We start from the raw sequence: 21,261 nt of genomic DNA, 5'->3' as shown, positions 1-21,261 counted from the left end.
CCTTGATAAAGATCCGTTTTACAATCTCAAAATGTTGTTATGCAATACGACTCAAGCAAACAAGGTCTCAAAGCCAAAGATTTTCCTCTTCAGTTAGAAGTTATACTTTTTTATATTATTTCTTTGTGGGCTATGGATATTCATAATTAATATTATTTTATAATAAAAACTGTTTTAATGGTTTCAAAAGGGAAAAAGGGAACACATTTACACTTTACACTTTAGGTGCGACTCCCAGTACATGGCTGAAAGGGATTCCCTCATCGAAGAGCCACTTTGGATCGAATTTAAAATGTCTTTTATTTTTTTAGTAGAAATACTAAGACTCTCACAGGCTCGTCTTGCTTGCCTTGTGTGCAATCTGCTTGTCTCTCTAATGTTCACACATTGGGAGTGAAGTATGGATTTCCCAAGTGTAGGTTGGATTTCACTGTATGTGATTGATCCTATCCAAGAAAGGTTTCGGGTATTATGAAACCTTAGGGAGTACGTTGAGGAATCAAAAAGGACAGCAGATAAAGTGGACGCCAGGAGGAAAGACGAATGGGGAAAATTGGAAGAAACGAAGAAGTAGGAAGGTGTTGACGCATCAGCAGATGCAAAACACTCGTTCAATCAAGCTGTTGAAGTGGTATCCGAGGCCAGCAACCTAAAAACTAAGTATGAGAAGTAACAAAGAAGAGGAGCATGTTCAAGCTGGCTTTGTTTATGGTCACATCATTACAAGATAAAGTGTCAGTTGCGATAGAACTTTTGCCATGGGTAAGGAAAACCATGGTAAATTGTCACATCCCCCTAGCTAGTACCCTATTACCTGAATACCCAGAGGTGTGATCCACAACCTCGAAGATAAAGTCTCAAACAATCATCCAACCATTTCACACAATAGTCTAATCATGAGCAAAAATAAATCAATGTATTAATATAACTAAAGAATTAAATCAAAAGTACGGATCTCAAAAGGATCTCAAAACAAATATTAGAGTGCAAAAGTAATGTCAAATAATTAGAGTAACAGAGTGCGAAAGTAAAAATAAATCTAATGTATACAACTGGGAAGAATAGAGAAACCGACCAAAACTTTCTAAGTGTTACATTAGGTATGTGTCTTTAAGCAAAATGTAGTTTCTAAACTCAAAAATCTCTGTATCAAGTATGGGGTAGACCACCACGTAGTTGAGGCACGAACATTCTTCACCGTAAATATCATAGTCGCCAACACCTTGTACACCATATGGATCACCCGCCGAGGTCTCATATTCTTGGTTCTCAGTATCATCTGTACCTACAACAAAGTCTAAAACAATATTTGTCCCCAAAGGGTGAGCTCAAAAGAACTCAACGAGTAGTCCACATACAAATAACAATTACAATCCAAATCAAGACATGATATGATGCAATATGATATGAGACAAAATGCAAGAATGCAACTATACTCTAACGGATGCTGGTCTTTGATGGTAGACACACATTAAGATGGTACACCAGCCTCCTTTGGGAAGGCATCGTCACTAATCTCTCACAGGTTGATTGCTCGTCTTGAGATCCCGGGTAAGGGGTCAAGGCATCCCACTAGGACTATCACCATGGATGCGGTTTAGGTCACCGCTCTCTCACAACCATTGGTATGAGTATTGGCGCATGTCAAAGTTATACCTAGCCCACTGCAAGTCATCTACTGAGTCACATCAACCTAGGTTTAGATACTTCCCCTCATGCCTCTCACAATTGGTTCGGTATACTTCCCTACTAGAGGTCATCGTATCCTATTGCACCAACCAGCTCGAACATCGCTGACTCTTAACCCTTTTCATCATCCACATATAATAGACGGGAAGCTCTCATGTCCTCTCACTGGTTGTCTACTAAGCGCCCATGAGCCCAAGCTATTATGATGTGACCCTACCAATGAATGGCCCCCATAATGTGGTTGTGTCCTCTCACAGGTTGACTACCCGTTTTGAGCGCCCACACCCCACATTGTTGCCACGGGTCACTCTGCATCAATACCCACACCGATAGGGTGTGATATGATGAAGTTTCTAACCAAACACAACTAGACTTCCTAGTTATGACATCCAATGATCATGATAAGTGCCAAGGGGCATCATAGGATTGTGTCACAAACCACCTCCACTAATGTCCCAAGATAGAAACACCCGAATGGGATTCCCCAGTTCACAATCACAACCTACATTCGCATTTTCCAAGTCCAAACAGCCACATATTTAACAGATATGCATAATATCATTGATCAACTATATTCTGAAATTATAGAGTCATAGTAATCATTCCTAAACTCACAACAATATTAAAACATACATTCAAGTTCCATAACAAACAAGAATGTAACTAGAGTTATATGTAAGTGAACGTCCTCACCTTGTTGTCGATTTCCAACCTTTGTAAAGTAGGTTAAAGACATGTATAGTGTCTTTTTGAAGCAATCGGGATACAAGTCGGGCTATCTTGGAGAAGTTTTTGATAAATCACCTGTAAAAAATTGCATGACCAAGAAAACCTCAAAGTAACTTTAGGTTAGTAGGAGGAGGTAAACTAGAAATAACATATATTTTTGCAAAATCCACCTTTATGCCCTTAGTTGAGATTTTATGCCCCAATACAATCCCCTCTTGCACTGTAAAATAACATTTTTCCCAATGTAAAACCAAACTAGTGTCTTCACATCTTTGTAATACCTTCTCTAAATTATACATGCAAATATCAAAATCATTACCAAAAACATAAAATCATCCACAAAAAATTCTATTCTAGTCTCTATTATGTCTTTGTTTGCATGTATTGTTGAAAAGTGGCGTGTGCATTGCATAGGCTGAATGGCATCCTCCTATAGGAAAAAGTGCCATATGAGCATGTAAATATGGTCTTCTCCTGAGCCCCAGGAGCTATGGGAACGTGAAAATATCATGAATAACCATCTAGGAAGCAATAGTATTCATGAAACGCTAATTGTTCATGCATCTGATCAATAAAAGGTAAGGGAAAATGGTCTTTATGGGTGGCGTCTTTCAACTTCCTATAGTTGATGCATACCCTCCAACTTGTGATTGCCCTAGTAGGGATGCATTCATGGTTATCATTCTTTACCACAATCATCTCATCTTTAATAGGTACTACCTGTATTGGACTAACCCATGAACTGTTCGAAATTGGGTAAATCATACATGCATCCAAGAGTTTAATTACTTCCTTCTTGACAACTTCTTGCATTGCAATGTTCAATCTCCTTTGACGCTGTACAACAGACTTGTTGTCACACCCCACCCGCCGGTCTCGGTTATCCACCCGACAACCCGTGGGAGTGATCCATCACAAGATCCACGGTTTTAGTCTATCAACAATAATAAATACAAATATAGACAATCAAGAGCAATAAATGTTCAATAAATGAATTAAAGAATTACAGGAGTCCAAATACTCCAATAACAATAATAAATGAAAGAATAATGAATAAAACGAATATGAGTTCAGCGGAAGCAATCAAAAGAATTATATCAGTTTCTTTACAGTTTCCTTTTCCAAGGCTAAATAATGTTTTTCATGAATTTCAAGATAGGGTGTCCTCCAGTTCTTCTCCATTTGCTCAGCGAACTTTCTAACCACTTTTTGTCTCTGACCATCAATAAGTGCGATAAGTGCACTCCATGCACCTGCAGGAGCTCTCGCACAAGCTATCTCAATTTCCCACTAGCCGGTGCCACATCCTCTTCATACGGGATGGTTCCTTCATAGGAAACCAGTCCATCTTCCGGTACAATTCCTTCTTCTGTGCAGACTAATAAACATATACAAAATAAAGGAGTGAGTTCTAGAGAACTCAGTAAGAACAATTACAATTCCCATCAATTATCCAACAAAGCATAAATGCATAAATGATATGAATGAGTGCAAAGTATGAATAATACTATGATTTCTAACTATGCAGGTGTAACACCCCCCCCCATATTTCTAACCCGAGATCCGTATTCCAAGTCCGAGAACCCGAAGGTCTAGTCGGGTGAACTTGTGGAGTATCCAGATTGAAGCCCATGATCCATACCCAGGACCCATGGATCTGGATCCTTTATCTAAAGAGCCTGCCTTGGTTGGATTTTGGAATTCTGAAAGTCAGGTGTTGTTCAGAGATGTCCGAAATGAAGGTAAGATCTCCCCCATCTCTTATTTAGGGCTAGGTTGGCCTTGGGTATCAACCCCCTAGTAAAAGCACCCTTGTATGGAAAATTACATGGGGGCGGTTACTAGTGGCGGTCGCTCAACCTAAGCGACCGGCCCAAGCGACCGCCCGGTCTGTTTTCAGGGATTTTGCCCTATTTTGCCCCCTGACTTCTATAAAAGGCAACCTCCGTCTAATTAACGAATACTTTATTCGTGGTTGCTTATTTGGGAGGTTAGACGGCTGCGGGGAAGATCCGAAAGAGTCTCTGGAGTACTGACAGTGACTTGGAAGATCAGTTCTTTCCTTCTCTGACTCTCTGGCATGAGGTATTGAATTAACCCTTCGTTCTTTACTCTCTTTGTCCGTTAAATTAGTATTACCTTTTTCCCTCGTCTTTGTGATTACCCCCTTGGATATTTTAACTCTCTTTTTAATCTACTTGAGATGGAATAACCGTAAACGAAACCCTGTTTCCGTGAGATGGTTAATCCAGTCAAGGGGAGGGTTATGGGTAATCTATTGATGGTAATGGTTAGTTTTCCCTCACCCTTTTGTCTTAGGGAGTGTTTGATTCAAGACTTAGGTCAAGATTACTCGAAATCCGGATTGAAATTGAGTAATCAGAAGCCTGAGTTTCGGATTGAAACTCACTGTTTTTGGGGCGGTCACTAGTGGCGGTCGCTCAACCTAAGCGACCGGCCCAAGCGACCGGCCGGTAAACAGAGACCAATTGGTATTTTGGTTCTGATTCAAATTGATTCATGTGACTTATATATTCTAATAACCCTGTGTTTAGGTGTTTACTGTTTGAAAGAAAAGTCTTCTAATAGTTACTGGATTCCATTTTACGGACATTTCAATTATATGCAAGTAAGGACAATCTATCTTATCTATCTACATATACTTGAACATGTTAATCTGATAGTTGTTAGTCTTAATTTCTATTGTTATATGCTACTGTAGTTGTATTTAATTCTGATATACTACTGTTGTTTGCCTTGATTTCATAATTACCTGGTGAATTGTGAATATTATATGATTATGGTAATTGGTATATGGTTATGATAGTTGGGGTGTTCCTTTTGGGATATCTTGGCTGGTGATATCGAAAGGGACACATGCCTGGTCGGAATGGGACACATGCCTGCTGATACCTTCAGCACTATCATGATTAATTGATGACATTACTAGGATGAGTCTAGATTGCATGGCTAGGTACCCCACATGGTTAAGGAGTGGAGTCCAACAGAGGTAGCCAGTCCGTGAGGATTCTTACTCCTAGGTTGCGAAGGATACTGAACCGAGTTGGTTGGTGCCATAGGGGATGTATCTGGACTTCATGTAGACATGTAACCATTATGACCTTGCATTGGATTAGAAACCCCGACATGCGCCAATACTCATTACCAACGGTCGAGGTGAGAGAGTGTGGACTTAACCCCTAACCATGGTTTGTGAGCCAGGTGTGGACTTTCCCTTTTTCCCTGGATCCCTACAGAGGTAACCAGTCCTTGCCGGATCAGAGTGTTGAGACTTACCCAGAGGAGGGTTGGTGTTTATCTTAAAGCATGTCAACTGTTAGAGACTTGCATAGTTAGAAATCATAGCATCATTCATATTTTGCATTCATTCATATTACTTTTGTATCATGGCATTATTGGATGATGGATGAGATTTATGATTGTTTCTTACTGAGTTCTTTAGAACTCATTCCTTTATACTTTGTATGTTTAGAGCCTGCACAGAAGAAGGAATTATATCTGAAGATGGGCTGGTTTCCTATGAAGGAACCATCCCGTATGAAGAAGATGTGGCACCGCCAGTGGGAGATGGAAATAGCATATGCGGGAGTTCCTGCGGGTGCATGGAGTGTGCTTATCGCACCGGTTGATGGTCAGAGGCGAAAGGTGGTCAGGCAGTTTGCACAGAGACTGGAGAAGAATTGGAGGACCCCTCACCTTATTAAACTTGAGTCTAAGTTCATTGACTTAGAAAAGCAAACTGGAAATAAACTGATATAAACACTTTTGGATTATTCCGCTGCCCTCATTTTTGTTTTATTCTTTATTCTTTATTCTTTATTTCTTTCCTTGGATATTGGAGTATTTTGGACTCCTGTAATTCATTTAATTCAGTTATTGAATATTCTTTGCTCATGATTATCTTTATTTGTCTTAAATATTGTTGATAGACTAAAACCTTGGATCTTGTGACGGATCGCACCCACGGGTTGTCGGGCGGGTAACCGAGACCGACGGGTGGGGTGTGACAGCAGGTCTCTAATAGCTGACATGCTCTAAGATATACACCAGCTCTCCTCTAGGTAAGTCTAGTCACTCTGATCCGGCAAGGACTGGTTACCTTTGTAGGGATCCTGGGCAAAAAGGGAAAGTCCACACCTGGCTCTCAAACCATGGCTGGGGTTAAGTCAACACTCTCTCACCACGACCATTGGTAATGAGTACTGGCGCATGTCGGGGTTTCTAATCCAATGCAAGGTCATACTGGTAACATGTCTACATGAAGTCCAGATACATCCCCTATGGCACCAACCAACTCGGTTCATGAACCTTCGCAACCTAGGAATGAGAATCCTCACGGACTGGCTACCGCTGTTGGACTCCACTCCTTAACCCTATGGTCATCCACATATTATTGGGGCAGAAGCTCTCATGACTCCTCACGACCCCTGGTCCGTTCCTTGGACGTCCATGAGCCCAACCCTAACATATGCAACCCTACCATTTATATGACTAACAGTGGACCAACGTCACATCACTGTCATCACGGATCATTCAATTTCAATCCCCCTACCGAAAGGGTAGTAGCATGTGGGGTACCTAGCCATGCAAATTCTAGACTCTACCTAAGAATGTCATTAAACAGTCATGACAGTGCTGGAGACATCAGCAGGCATGTGTCCCATTCCACAGCCTTCTGATATCCCAAGCTAAGATATCCCAAAGGAATACCTCATCCATCAGAACCTCATACTATGCATTATCAGTATATCACATTCATAACCAACAAAGTATATATGTAAACAAGACAAATAGCAGTAATATAACAAAATTAATATATAAGACATGACTACCGCAGCATATATAAAGAAAGACTAATGCTAACAGACACTAAACTAGCATGTTTAAGTCTATTCATAAAGATAGGATTGACTGTCCTTACCTGCATATAAGTAAACTGTCCGTAAAAAGGGACCCGTAAACTATTACAAGACTTTCTTTTCAAACAAAGTATACCTAAACACAGGGTTACAATAATATATAAGTTAATTGAATCAAGGTGGATCAAAACCAAAAGTCAGTTGGTCACTGTTTACCAGCCGGTCGCTCGTGCCGGTCACTTAGGTTGAGCGACTGCCACTAGTGACCACCCCAAAAACAGAGAGTTTCAATCCGAAACTCAGGCTTCTGATCACCCGTTTTCAATCCGGATTTCAAGTGATCATGACCTAAATCTCGAATCTAACACTCCTAAAGCCAAAGGGTGAAGGAATCCTAACAATTACCATCATTGGATTACCCAGAACTCTCCCCTTGACTGGATTATCCTTTTCACAAAAGCAGGATTTCATTTTCGGATGAATCACCTCAAGAAGATTGGAAAGAGAGTCACAATTGAATAAAAAGGGTAACCACAATGATGATGGGATGGGTTAACACAAAATTTATAGACAAAGGAGATAAAAAAATGAAGGGTGAATCCATTACCTCACTTCAGAACACAAGAAAAAGGGAAGGACTGATCTCCAAATCATTGCCAGCACTTCAGATCCACTTTCGACACTTCTCCGCAACCATCTGACCTCCAAAAATGGTAACCACGAATAAAATATTCGTAAGTTGGGCGAGGGTTACCTTTTATAGAAGTCAGGGGGCAAAATAGGGGCAAAACCCCGAAAACAGACCGGGAGGTCGCTCTAGACAGTCGCTTGGTTTGATCGACCACCACTAGCAACCACCCCCATGTATTTTGCCATACAAGGGTGCTTTTGCTAGGGGGTTGATATCCAAGTACAACTTAGCCCTAAAGAAGAGATGGGGGAGATCTTACCTTCATTCCGAACATCTCCGAACAACACTTGACTTCCAGAAGACCAACTACCAAGCAAGGCAGGCTCTTCTATCACATCCCGCCCTAAATCCACCAAGGGGATACCCTATCTGGATTACCCAGGGGGTGAATTACAGTCCCGCCGATCAAGTTTAGGAACGATCATAGTCACTTAGCACAATAATATAATCAAAAGCAAGAACAATTCCTTGTATTCAAATAATTTAATAATAAAAGTCTAGAAAAGATCTCAGAAAGTTTCACAAATAATATCAGAGTGCGGAAATGATACAAATAGGACAAATAGTCAAAGTGTGAAAAGGAGGGGAAAAACCCATCCTATAAAAATAGCGGAAGATGGTTTGACTAAAATTAAAGATTACAACCGGTTCACCAAATAACAAGTGAAACAATTAAGCTTTAGTCCCGACAATTCAAATAAAAAAAAAGGTTAAAAAGGGAATGAGGCGACATCCCATCCCTAACACACAATTATAAAACTGAACTACTCCACACAAGTCCCGATCTCGGTCTACTCGTCTTTATCAACTGATTCATCGCCACCAGTATGATACAAGTCTTCAACTCGGCCTCCAGAGGGTTGACTGCCACAGTCAACAAGTGGTAACCTAAAAAAAGTCTAACAAAATATGTTGCAAAAAGGAGTGAGTTCGAAAGAACTCAGTAAGGTAGTCATTCCATAACATATAAACCATATGATACAAGCCATAACATGATGCAATATGAAATGGAACACATGATGCAAGTATGGTTCTAACTCTATGAATGATGGTCTCTAAGGTAGACATGCTTTAAGTCATAGCACCATACTTCTTTGGGTCGTCTGTCACTCTCCCATTCCATATCTTGGGAATGCCCGGGGAAGATCGGTAAAGTCATCAAAAAAACCGTGGTAAGGGGAATCGGTCACCGCTCTCTCACATCACCATTTGGTCAAGTACTGGCGCATGTCACAGTAAAGCCTAGCCCAATGCAAGTCATCTACTCAGTCGGTCAAGTCAGATTCAGATACGTCCATTTCTCGCCCCCCGCGATCCTTTCCGGTATCCTTCACACTAGAGTCAGCAAAATCCCGGATTTCGGACTCATCAACCCTATTGGTCATCCACATATAGTAAACGGGAAGCTCTCACGTCCTCTCACGGGTTGGTTACCGGTCTTGAGCGCCCGTGAGCCCAAGTCTATCCATATGCAACTCTACCAATAAATGGCCCCTTTCAGGTATCCGTAGCATGGTTTATGTCCCCTACCGGATTGGTTACCGGCCTAGAGCGCCCATCCAACCATACACTACCACGGGTTGTTCGGTCTCAATGCCCTTCCGATTCGGGTCTGACACGACAAGGATAAACCTAGCCAACCAACTAGACAATCCTATGTATGTCATCCAATAACCCGGGAAAGAGTCAATAGGCACCTTCGGAGAACATCCCATACTATTCCCTCCGGTGCCCAAGGACAAAAGCATCAATAGGACACTCCCCAATCCCAAGTTATACGTAGGCAATCACATATTCAAGTTTATCACTTCTCATGCATCCAATACATCTTCATAATACAAGTTAAATCATGATATTGAAATGAATCATCATAAACATAAGTAAACAAGAATAGTAATGTAACATGACAAGAGTATAAAGATTTCAATACTACTGTTCTAATACATATATAACAGTCTTATAAAGATTAAAAGAAATCAAGAGATTATATTCATAAATAAGAACATGAATCATAAGTTGATGATCTATATGTTTATGGAGATAACCATCCTTACCTTAGGTTGAGTTGATGATGAATTGAGAATACCAAGAATTAGTCCAAAAGAATTGTTAAGACCCTAAACAAACATCAATAATAAGTTAGAGAAGAAGTCGGGAAGATCGGATGTCAAACGGATCAAAACGGAGCAAGGTTGCTGTCAGCAACAAGTTTGGTCGATGGTCTTGGTCGATGGTATCGACCAAAATTGTCTTCGGGACTGAATAGTGGATTTTGGGGATTTTGGTCCGAAATGGGTCTTTCGGGGTTCGGATCGATCTGAAACTTGGAGGGATGATTAATAACAATGTAAGAACACTACCTAGCAAGTATTATCACAATCCAATGGTCCAAATGAAAACCCCAAAATTGAGGTCCTATGTTCTAAAGACAAGAATCCTAGCATTCATGAGAAATTGATGTAATTGAAAGGGAAGCTAGAGAATTAGTTGGGGAATAGGTTAGGAACATGATTACAATCATTTGCAAGCCAGAGATTAGACTAATCATACTCCACATCTCAGTTTAGTATAAGAAATCAAGTTGTTAAGCAAGGAATCATGGTAATGTATATGTAAGGATCAAGATGCAAGTGAGGCATAGCAAGAATGAAGGAAAAGCAAATATAAATGGGAAGAGACATTCATGGCAAGGTGTTTGCAAGGTTGCAGCACCTTGGCCATGGTCTCATCAGTAAAAGAAGAAGGGAAGTGAGTAGAATAGAGAGCAAGAGAGAGAATCATACCTTAGAAGATGGTAGTTGGAGAAGAGAGACAAGGATTCTTGTAGAAGGTCATCACCCAAGCTAAGGAGGAGCCTTCCCACGTTCTCAAGTGTTGAAATGAGTAAAATATCGTTCTAGGTTCGAGGTTTCACTTAAATAGAGGAAGGAATATCCAAAAAAGCATCTTTATCTCGATTCTGGACAACTTTGGTCGATGGTCCTTGGTTAATGGCATCGACCAAAGAGCATCGACCAAAACAGGTAACAAGTTTCAGTAGAAAATCCAGAAATAGTTCAGCAACTTCGAATAGGGATTCGGAGGGCTATACAAGGTCAAATTGAGTGAGGTTTTCTCCTACAAGTCCATCAAGAAGTCTAGTTTCCATAAATACATTTGGATCAAGCATGTGAGGTCATTAGATCCACCAACTAAGCTCACCTTCTTCAATGCACAAGCAGGATTTTCCAGACACAGTTCAGCAACTTCGGACAAGGATTTGGAGGTCTATATGGGGTCAAATGGAGTGGGGTTTTCTCCTACAAGTCCATCAAGAAGTCTAGTTTCGGGAAATATATTCGGATTGAACACAGGAGTTCATTTGGTATTTCAACTAATTCACCCCTCTTCGGTGCGCAGATTCAAAACTAACACTGACAATGCTCTCAAGTGAGGGGCATCATCGTCAATGTCCACGGGCTTGGGTTCCGACACCAAATCATCAACCAAAAGGGTCCACAAGTATATTTTCCCCACTTTGGGTCTTCGGACCTATAAACATAACAGGTCCCGGGCCGGGTCAAGGTTAGGATAAGGCCAGACATTACAGACCTACCCTAAGGGAAAGGTCTGACATGGCTTCCTAAGGTTTTCAAAGATAATAATATTGAAATTAAAGTCCAACTTTTAAGGTCTAACATTGAACCAGTTTTTCTTTATCCCAAAATAAATAGGGTGTCCGGACTAGGTTTGGGATGGATGTTACATCTTCAGACAAAGGATCCAGATCCATGGGTTTAGGGTATGGATCATGGACTTCTATCCGGACACTCCACAAACTTACCCGACTAGACCTTCGGGTTCTCGGACCTGCAATACGGATCTCGGGTTAGAAATACGGGGGTTGTTACACTTGTGACCTTCTTCCATAAAAATTTTATGTGTACAAATGGAAGAGCTTATTCGTTTTATATCAGCGATCCCCCATCCTATTGCCTTTTCATGCTCCTTGAGTACATGCAACAGTCGCTCCTCCAAATCACTAGTCAAAAATGAGGAAATTATTATAGGTAGAGATTTATCATATAAGAAAACATATTTTAGATGGTTTGGAGAGGTTTTAATTTCAAAGAGGGGGCTCCTCAATAGAGTGTTTGGGCTTAGGTCCTTCCTTCGCTAACTCAATCTAGCGAGGCACAAATTGCCTAGTAAAAGGCTTTACTAAATTTAACTCATGTAATATTGTTCACACCTCTTGTAACCCATACTCATCACAAGCAGTAGTTAATGCTAATTCTAGAGGGTCATGGTCCAACAATGCTTGGGGTAGGGACTGGATAATCTCATTGAAGACATCTACTCTAAAATAGTCCATATGTTCACTAGGGTGGTGTGAAGCTTTAAAGACATTAAATGTGACATTTTCATCTTTCACCGTAAGTGTCAATTTTTCTTGTTGCACATCAATCAAAGCTCTTCCCATAGCTAAGAATGGTCATTCCAAAATAATGAAAACTTCAAAGTCCTCTTTTGTCTCAAGTACCACAGAATCAACAATAAAGATATATTTGTCAACTTTCACTAGCTTATCCTCTAAAATTCCGCATGGGTACTTGATGGATCGGTCTATCAATAGCAAGGATATCCTAGTTGGTTTAACATCCATAATCCCCAAATTTTCATACAATGAATAAGACATCAAATTAATTGAAGCTCTTAAATCATACAAAGCGTTATAAATAAAAGATCACCAGTCTGGCAAGGTATAATAAAACTCCCTGAATCTTTCCTTTTTTGTGGAAGCTTATGTTGAAGGATCGTTGAACACTCCTCGTTCAACTTGATAGTTTCAAATCTCCTCTTCTTCGCAATGACCTCCTTCAAAAATTTCGCATGGCTCGGCATTTAGGAGATTGCATTTACTACAAGAATGTTAATTTTAATTTTCTTGGAGACATCTAAAAATTTGAGGAACTAGAAGTCCTCTTTCATTTTAATAAGGCTATTAGGAAAAGGAGTAGAAGAAATATTAGATGGGTCAGGGGGCAGGTTAGGGGTAGAAGCATCTAAATAAATAGGTCTAGAGTTGTCATGTTTCTCTGGCTGCCTTTTTCTCGCCTCCTCCGCTGTTACATTAAGAATGTTTATTTTTCTACCACTTCTGAATGTGATGGCTTGTGCTCTCTCCAGTGGTTTGGTTTAGTGTTGCTAGGTAGACCTCCATATGGGCGTTCAGAGATTTACTTGGAGAATTGGCTTATTTGCTTCTCAAGATTGTGTACGGATACATCTTGGTTTTGGAAGTGCACCTCTACACTCCTCATGAACTCAATGGAAGTTTTTGTCATCTCATTAGAAATATTTGCTATTTGCATTATCATCACTTCCAAACGATTGTTTGAGGAGTGCTACCTTAGGTTCTTGTCTTTGTTGCCCTTGATCTTTCCATATAAAATTTGGGTGGTTCCTCTATCCTGGATTGTAAGTATTTTTGTAGGGGTTGTAGGGGTTGCCTAGAAGATTCCTGCCAAAATTATTTGAAACAAAATTAGCATTTTCTGAAAAATCATTAGAATATGTATCAAAATCATGGCTACCACTACTCAAATCACAAGAAACCCCCTGAATTTTAGAAACAATTAGATTTTCAACTCTTCTTCCAAGCATTTCTAGTTTGGCATTGAATTTAGCTTCTATTGCAGCCATGGTATCAACCTTATACACCCCTTGCAACTCTACCCCTTGGTTGTCTATAAAATAGCCACTAGTAGGAGTTAGTTGCCATATCGTCCACCAATTCATAGACCTTATTTAATTCTTTGTTATGGATTAATGACCCTTTTGCAACCGCATCTATGATGGACTTGAATTGCCCTTTTAACCCATTGCAGAAATTCTGTATGATCATTCTATTGGGGAAGACTGATGTGGGTATCTTCACAAGTATTCTTTGAAATGCTCCCATGTCTCATGTAAAGACTCTCCTCTCTGCACAAAAGTAATATTGTTATTACGCAACTTAGCAGATTTAACAAGGGGAAAAAAATTTATTTTAGAACTTTTGAACCAAAGAATCCCAAGTCATAATAAATCTACAGGTAGGGACTATAGCCATGTTTTCACTTTGTCATGCAAAGAGAAAGGGAAGAGTCTTAGATGGATGGTGTCTTCGCTAACTCCATTGTACTTGATAGTGTCACAAATTTCTAGGAATGCCTCTAAGTATGCATTAGGGTCTTCACTAGCCAATCCATAAAATTGCACTACATTTTGAAGCATCTAAATAAAAGCGGGTTTCAATTCAAAATTGTTTACTTTGATTGCAAGGCTTCTAATGCTTGATAGTGGGGCTATGACAAGAGGGTTATTGTGATCTCTCAAAGTCCTCTAGGTGCTGCTCGTGCTAGGTTCTATAGCCCATTATTTGGTAGATTATCCTGGTGATTTACATCTTCCATCGCTTCATGTTCTCCAAGAACAACTTCAAGAATAATTTTTCAGGTTGCTGACTTTTTCTCCCTCTTCAGAAGGTTCTCTCAATCTCTAGATCAAAGTTGTGTTGGGTTACCAGAGCTTTGAGTTATGCATTAGTGAAACCTAAAAAATAAGGCCACACTATGAGTGAAGACGAATTAGATAAGTTTAGAACTGAGCAAAAACTTTAGAGGTTATGGTTTAGATGATTATGTTTAAGAGAAAAATATTCCAAACCTAAACAGAAACTAAAACACTCCATAGACAACAGAATTAAAAGCTCAAACAAATAGAAGAAGAAAAATTCAGAACTAAAGAGAAGCAAGATTAAGAAAGAAGAAAAAAAAATTCAGACTAGACAAGAACAATGCATAAAACGACTGACTTATAAGACAACATTACCCTAAACGCAAGAGGTCACTAAAAGAATGAAGAATAAAAATAAATAAGAATAAATAAATAAAAACTCAGAGCAAAAGAAAATCAGAATTATCATGAAAGAAAGAACTGAGCAAGATTTGAAACGAAATAGAAGGACATAAAAATCATAAATTCTAGAAAAAATCTAACCCAAATAGCAGCAACAATAAAAAAGGGGAAAAACCAGAATTTTAACGAACCAAAAACTAGATTAACAGAGTGTAGTTTTAGTTAATAACAACTTTAATGCTCGTCAATCCCAAGCAATGGCACCAAAAACTTGTCATGTTCATACTCGCAAGTGCACAAGGTCGCTCAAGTAATATAGAAGTAAGAGGTATGTTATTCCCACATGGATTTGAAAGTGTCAAATTACCTACCAACTTCAAAAACACTTATAATTTATCTGGTGATCAAAACTGAGAATTAGCTATTGATTATAATAACATAATCACAAAGAAAAACCCTAAGCAAATCAATTAAAAAAGACACTAGAATTCTGATTTCACTAAACATGTCATTAACTATCCGTCCCTCCCCTTCATACAATCAATTAACTCTACTTTTGCCAACAAGATTACTAAATTAGATCACCCCACCTGTTATGCTTAGAGGTCCCTAACACACCAAATTGCTCCTACCTTTTATGCATAGAAGATCAATTCAATGCATTGCATGAAACATAGAATCCCTAAAGAATGTAGAACAAACCGTCTAACATGTCACGCTTTAGATGTAATTTATTATTCTTCAACCTTAGGTCTAGCATACATTCTCCACCGTTACATGTATAAAAGCATACCACGGAATTCATGAATATTGATTAGGCATTCAGACATTAAAAACAAAATCGAAGAAAGCAAAGACTAAATGATTCTATTGCATGAAAGAAAGAATTTGATAAATTAATTTATGTCAGGATCTGTCTACATTCTAGCAATAGAAGTTTAGAACATTATAAGAGAAGAAGAAGAAGAAGAAATTAAGGAAAACATCACTCTAGAAAAAGAAAAAATCCAGCCTGAGCAACAACTACTCTAATACTCCTCTGATGCTTCTCAAAAAGTCTTTAGTAGCTCCTCCTCTATAAAATAATTCTTTATGGTCGTATTTTTCTCCCCTAGTGATTTCCTAGATTAAATGGGATATGATTCATTGACTCAATCTAACACAATTTGAAAACAAACTCTTGAGTTCCTAATATGACTCAATCAAGAAATTTGCTTTTCTAGGTGGTGTATAAATTGCATTGACTTCTATAGCTCAAATGCACAATCCCACCACTAATTTTGAATCTCAAGAAGTCATGAGGCTCTTGTCCAAAAATCAGCTCAATTGAACTACGAATTGCCATTCAATGAAAGACTTGATCAAAACTAGATAGAGCACACTCAAAAACATGATTTTTCTCTCTTCCTTCTATAAATAGGATTCTTTTTCCTCATTTTCCTTCTTTGATCAACCTTCAGACTCTACTAATTGCTCCAAGAAAATCTTAGTTGTTGAAGGAGTCCAAGTATTGAGATGATTCACTACAAGCACAGATAATAAATTTGAATCATGATTTTCAAGATAAATATAAATTACCAAAGTTACTTAAATTCAGGGAAAGTGCATCAAATACTTATTTGCATGCGATATTAAGGTAAAATAATAAAAACTATTGCGAACACATGAAAATATATCCAATTAATTATTTCGAAATAGTATGCATGAAATGAACTTATCAATTGTCTATGTTATAACATTTGTTTCTATACGACAATGTGTTTTCTTTCACAGTGTACCTAAAAAATATCTCAACTCTTGATTATTTTTCTTTAGCTTCAATAGAAGGGAAATATATCTAGATTTTAAGAGTGAAAAAAAAACTTAAATCTCGTGGGGTTTGATTCCTCTAGCTCAAAGAAGATAGCTTCACACCATTACATGGTGGAAACTCACCTTTGAGACCATAGTAGGCCCTCTCCATGTTAATGATATGAAGGCCAGATACACTATATGTAAATGTGTGATGCAATAGGTTACATTTAACGACTTGGATTGTCTTTTACTATGGTTGGGACAACACTGTATACTGAGTGGTGGCAATTGAACATGAAGGAAATTTTTGTCTAGAGAAAAAGATCAAGGATAGGATGGCGCTCCGTAGGGGTTGCAATTATCTCATTTTTCGCATGTATGATTTCTGTACTATATATTTCATTGGCTCTGAATAAACAGCGATTTATCCTAAGAAAGGGAAAAATAAATAAATAAATTCATACATGATGGGTTCATGTCTCCCAACGACAGCCGTGCGTATTGCTCTATTTATTGCCTATAAATATATCTCCACCATTCTCATATCTCACTAAATAACCTTCTTCATCTTCTAGTTACACATTTCCCTCTCCTGTTACCAAATCTTTCATTTGGCATGGCATTATCTTCTTCACCTTTAGTGTTCCAGGTTCGAAGACATGAACCAGAATTGGTCACACCAGCTAAACCCACTCCCCATGAATTCAAATATCTCTCTGACATTGATGACCAAGAGGGTTTGCGTTTCCAAATCCCATTTATTTACTTCTACCGAAATGAGCCAACAATGAGAAGGAAGGACCCAGTGGCAGTCATAAGAAAGGCACTAGCAGAAGCTCTAGTGTTTTACTATCCATTTGCTGGTAGGCTCAGAGAAGTGCATGCCCGGAAGCTAGTGGTGGAGTGCACCGGTGAAGGTGTCCTATTCATTGAGGCTGATGCTAATGTGATGCTTGAGCAGCTCAATGATGCACTGCAGCCACCATTTCCTTGCTTTGAGGACCTCTTATACGAGGTCCCTGGATCGAGTGGTGTCCTTGACTCCCCTCTATTACTGATTCAAGTTACTCGTCTGATGTGTGGTGGATTCATTTTCGCTTTTCGATTCAACCATACCATGAGTGATGCAGGTGGCTTGGCTCAGTTCCTGTCAGCCGTGGGCGAGATGGCATGCGGAGCACAAGCTCCATCAGTTCCACCTGTGTGGAAGAGAGAAGTCTTCAACGCAAGGAACCCTCATCCATCAGGTGTGACCTTCTTGCACCGGGAATACGAGGAATTGTCGAATGCCAAGGGCACACTGACCATCTCCATTAGCGATGACGACATGGCTAACCGCTCTTTCTTCTTTGGGCCATCTGAGATTGAAGCTTTGCGTAAGCATCTTCCTTCACACTTACGATGCACGTCTTCCACTTTCGAGGTGCTGACGGCATGCCTTTGGAGATGCCGTACAATCGCAATCCAACCCGACCTAGAAGAGAACATATGTCTTACTTGCCTAGTTAGTACACGTGGCAAATTCCAACCCCCATTAGTGCCACCTGGATACTATGGGAACACGTTTGCTTTGGCCACTGTAGTGTCAAAGGCAAGAAAACTATGTGAAAACCCATTAGCCTACGCATTAGATTTAGTGAAAAAAGCAAAAGCCCAGGTGACGGAAGAGTATATGAGATCAACGGCAAATCTATTGGTGATGAGGGGGCGGCCCCACTTTACAATGGACAGGACTTATTTTGTCTCAGATAACACGCGTGCAGGCTTCAGAGACGTGGATTTCGGGTGGGGAAAAGCGATATATGGTGGGGTAGCCAAGGGTGACATACCGTCAAATCTGGTGAGCTTCTATATATCGTTTAGAAATCAAAAAGGGGTGGATGGGATTTTAGTGCCAGTGAACTTGCCTGTGCCGGCGATGGAGAGGTTTGTTAGAGAAATTGAAAACATGACCAAACCGGAAGGGATTGTTGTGCCGGTGAAGTTGCATGGGCCAACTACGGAGAGATTTGTTACATCTACTATGTAATCATGGTTTAGGTTTAGGACCCTAAAGATAAAATGGCATATTGGGAAGAGTATCATGTATCTTGTCAAATCCCCCAGCCAGTATCCTAACCGTGATATTCGGAGGTATGATTCACAAGTCTCATGGTCAAGTCTAGGGAAACCATATATCTACATTATGCAATAACACAATTACAAGCAAAGAATAATCAATGTTTACCTTTATTAAGAAATCAGAATGCAAAATAGTAGTTCAATCTCTAAAGTAGCTCTAAAGTTATTACATCTCAAATAAACTAAGAACATAAAGAAAACTGTTCTATTCATACAACTCTTTCAACTCAAATAAACTCTAGTAATCAAAAACGGTCGCACTAGCTCCAAGATAGGACTAATCCTGGTAAGCTTCATGATCACACAAGGAATCTTCACCGTTATCTTTGCAACAGCCAACACCTTGCATAGAGTATCAGTCACTTATCGTGGCTTCATAGTCTTGATTCCGAAAGTCATCGGTACCTGCAACAGAATCTAAAAACATATCCTCCAAAGGATGAGCTCAAAAAAACTCAGCAAGTAGTTTAAACACAATAAACAACTACAAACAGTCCAAAGCAAACATGATGCACTGATATGAGACAATGAATGCAAATATGCTTCTAACTCTACGCATACTATTGGCATCCACGCAATAAGATCAAACACCATACTCCTATAGGTAGGTCTCAAATCACTCTTCCTCACGGCTCTGATGCACGTTTTTTGGGTTCTCCGATGGTAGTTGGGTCATGTATCCTTCTCAACATTCCATGGCTGGGGTTTAGGTCAACACTATTGTTCACCACCATTGATCTGAGTACTGGCGCGTGTCAGGGTTAATACCTATCCTAATGTAAGTCATCTTCTGAGTCACATCTACTCGGAGTCGGATACCTCCCTTCTGTGCACTAGACAGTCCGTTCCAGTATGATAGTCTCTCTTTCATGCCTATGCAGTCCGTTCTCGTATCTCCCTCCCTAGAGTCATCATCTTCCTCTCGAATACGTAGACTCCCAACCCTATTGGCCATCCACATATAATAAATAGGAAGCTCTCATGTCCTCTCACGGATTGATTACCGGTCTTGAGCCTAGGCTTATTATGTGCAACCCTACCAATGAATGGCCCCCACAATATGATTTATGTCCTCTCACGACTCTAATGCACATCTTTTGAGAAATCACCATTGTTACCATAAGTTACTCGGTCTCAATTCCCCTTTCGATAGGATCAAATATGACAAGGTTTTCCTAGTCAAACTCATTTAGATCCATCCTAGGGATATCAACCAATAATCAAGGAAAACACCAGGGGGCATCATAAGAAAGCGTCTTATACCACTTCCACTAATGTCTAAAGATAAAAATGTCAAAAGGGCATTCCTCATTCTCCAATCACAACTTAGGCAATACATCACATCATAATTCCATAAATATCAGAAAATAATCCAACTCACAATCACATCAATCATATCAAATACTAGTAGGTAAATCATATCATGAATAGCCTTCTGTAATTACAGAAGTATGACAATATAGAAAATATATAACTATAGTAGCTAAAACATGCATATAAGTCATAACATATCAAAGCATGTATTTGTGCATATTGTAAGTGAACGTACTCACCTTATATCCAACTTTGTAAACTCCAAGTAAAAGAATCAAAGAGCAAATCCAAAATCATCAAAATAACCCTAAGCAAACATTTAAAGAGTATAAGGAACAAACTCTAATGATTGGAGATGGAACGGAGACAAAACAGGGCAAAGTTGTTGTCCTAACATCCTTTGGTCGACTAAGTCGACCAAAGAGATCGACCAAAACTACTATGTATGAATAGTAACTTCCAACTTTGGTCGAAAACTCTTCGAATCACATTGGAACACTCCAAAATTAATAAGAAAATTCTAAAATAACATATAGAGACTATCTATGATGATCTAATTATTAAACAAGGCCATTGGAATAGAAATCCATTAAATCGCCTAATAGGCTTGTTCCGCAAATTCCCACAGAAATACTAGAATTAATGGGAATCCCCATTCATTCTAAAGATTTAAAAATAAAATAAAATAAAATAAGCAGTAGATCATGCATAGAAAACAACCTAAGAATAAATCTAACATAGATTATAATCAAATAACTACAATAAGAGTAAATCATGATTTCATGCTATATCAAATCAATGAAAACACACTGTATTTTCTATGGAAAGAATAGAGTGAATGGGAATTCACTCTAAAACTATAAGAATCAAATATTAGGTCATTACATTAGTGTAAGATCTTCCTCACAATCAAAACAAAAAGTAGAAACAGTAGAGAAAGTAAATCAATGAAGCATAGGATTGAATACTTACCTTTTAGAAGAAGAATCAATGGAGGAACTTCTCTTGAGTGCTTGGAATCAACCTTGTGCTTGAAGAAGAGGCTCTAGGGTTCTTCTCATATTCTCCAAAAGTTAAGAGGCAAAGTGGTGAGGTTTAGTCAGAAGTTACATATATTAGGCTTCAAAACCTTAAACTTTCAAAAATAAACAATTATGTCCT

The 21,261-nt window shown here is 39.1% G+C and overlaps 1 non-coding gene and 1 pseudogene across 1 annotated transcript; both read left to right on the top strand.

The window, feature by feature from the left end:
* The first annotated feature begins 13,886 nt into the window (after positions 1–13,886).
* Positions 13,887–13,989, top strand: LOC149013403 (small nucleolar RNA R71). The gene has a single exon (XR_016174210.1). It is a non-coding gene; the product is annotated as a small nucleolar RNA R71 (small nucleolar RNA).
* A 3,243-nt stretch (positions 13,990–17,232) lies between these two features.
* LOC149013402 (benzyl alcohol O-benzoyltransferase pseudogene) lies at positions 17,233–19,317 on the top strand (annotated as a pseudogene).
* The last annotated feature ends 1,944 nt before the right edge of the window (positions 19,318–21,261 follow it).

This window comes from Hakea prostrata, chromosome 6, assembly GCF_041222555.1.
Source record: "Hakea prostrata isolate BN-2017 chromosome 6, UWA_Hpros_2, whole genome shotgun sequence".
In the NCBI taxonomy this organism is placed as follows: Eukaryota; Viridiplantae; Streptophyta; class Magnoliopsida; order Proteales; family Proteaceae; genus Hakea; species Hakea prostrata.
This window is presented reverse-complemented; position numbering and strand designations above follow the sequence as displayed.